The sequence below is a fragment of the Cariama cristata genome, unplaced genomic scaffold (assembly GCF_000690535.1).
Source record: "Cariama cristata isolate BGI_N322 unplaced genomic scaffold, ASM69053v1 scaffold42927, whole genome shotgun sequence".
Classification (NCBI taxonomy): Eukaryota; Metazoa; Chordata; class Aves; order Cariamiformes; family Cariamidae; genus Cariama; species Cariama cristata.
The window spans coordinates 3,101-5,205 of NW_009627997.1; positions in this window are offsets into that span (position 1 = coordinate 3,101).

Below are 2,105 nucleotides of genomic sequence, written 5' to 3' on the forward strand. Positions count from 1 at the left end.
AATAGCTAAGGGAAAGCATCCTCTGTCCCCTGGGAGTGAGAGGGTTAAAGGCAATCCCAGCCCTGATGCCTCTACAGACTTGTGCAATGGGGAAGGAACCATTTTCCCTGCTGTCCAGTAAAGAAATGGAAATCAGAGCAGGGCCAGTGGAAGCTCTGACCTTCATAAGCGATATTATTTCTCCCTGACTTGTGTTTGTGGGCTGAACCTATCTCCACAAGAGATGTAGCTCACTAACTTGATTTCCCAGTGGGTCTCAAAGCCAGCGGCATCTGCTGGTTATCCCGAGCTGGGGTATGATGTTCTGCTGTTACAAGTTGTCACTTGTTGTCAGTTAGAGTATTTTTGCCACCCAGGTCCAGACAGAAGGCCTGATCCTGGAAAATACAGCACCAACAAAGCAGTGGCAGGATCCCAGCTCCCTTTGGGGGACATCCCTTGTTTTGGACCCCAACGTTCTCCTCTCTCTGTAAGCGTAACCCTCTGCTCTGCTGAAGTAGCGTAACCCATTTGCCCAGATCTGTACTGAACAGCAGTGAAGAAATCACTCATCTCTTTAAATAAATTTGGAGTCAAAGGCTATGGGGCATAAACCCTTTTTAGCAAGAAAGGATATACATTCATATCTCATTTTCTCCGTGCAAAAATGGCTCGTGTCTCATCTGGCTAATTCCCTGCCTGTGCCACAGCGGCTGTGCTGGAGCTGCACCCTTTTTTCCATCAGCACAGGGAGCACTTCTGCTGGGTTTCCTGGTGTGTGAGGTACCTCCCGTCTGCCAGGACGCTGGCGATGCCAGCCACGGACAGGTGGAGATTTCCTGCAGGGCTGCACAACGTGCCAGGCACAGCCAACTGGAACATCCTTTCGGAGACACGGGATGCTCCTCCCAGACATCCCATCCTACATGCTGTGGAAGTAGCTCCGTGCCGGTGCCGCCAGCACTGCGGTAGGTGAAGATGCAGGCTTGCTTGTGAGATGGAGAAAATGTCAGCCCAGCCCTAAAAGTGGCAAGCAGACCACGAAGGAGTTAACCCTTCTCCTGAAATCCCACAGCCCTGGTGCAGCAGTGTCCTTCCACCCCTGCCCCTGGGGACTTGCATGTCTTTCCCCATCCGTGTCTGTTCCTCCTTGTGCGATGGAGGAGGATGTGAACGGTGGCAGAGAAATGCAGGGTCAATCTTGGGCAAGGGTTTTGCAGAGGGGCTGCTCGCTCAGCAGCCTCTGCTGCAGGCGGAGGCTGTCACAGCTTGGGAAGCAATGCAGAGCCCAAGGCAGATTTGCATTGAGCTGCTTCTGCCAAGCCCTGCAGGCTCCCCAGCCCTGGCAGCCCCCAGAAACCCCAAGCTGGAGGCAGAGGACAAAGCAGGCGCTCGCTGATCAAGGCTGACAAGAGCAACTATGCAGAGCATGGCCCCTGTGGCACCCCTGGAGTCCGGAGGCGCAGGATTGGGTTTGTCCCCAGCAGCAATGCGGTATCTCATCCGGATGTCGGTGGGCGAGAGGCGGAGGAGGCTAGTGATGGATGTTATTAGAATAGTAATTAGGCCCTGGGAGCAGACATCCCAGGGAAGGAAGGAAGGGAAATCATCAACTGTTATTGCACTGGCTCAAAACCGTGAGCGTTTCGGTGCTACAGAGAGTTTCAGAAAAAGCAGGAGGGATGGGAAGGCTGTTTGACTTACAAGTCGAAGGAGGCAGGTAGGGATTCTTGGCATCAATGAGGCAGCACTTTCTAATAAGGCAAGGGGCTGGACCCAGAGAGCTAGAGCAACCCACTGGGAGCAAGTGGGTCTACAATGGTGCAGGGATCTCTCATTGACTGTAATAGTTGTGAACCATTGCAAAGGTCAGGGTTCAGGCACTTCAGGCTTTATGAGTGGATTTGTAGCAGGCAGCTGGGTGCTTGTGTGCATGCATTTGTCCATGTGGGAGGCTACCCTTAATCTGCCAGCCCAGACAGAGGAGAAGAGACAGATTCTCAGCAACTGTTCAAGAAACTCAAATTCTGGGGCATATCTGTGTCTGGTAACACAGCCTGGAAGGAAGCTGCTGGCCCATTGCTGGCCAACATGCAAAAACTGGTGTGCTCAGCCCAGTGCACAAC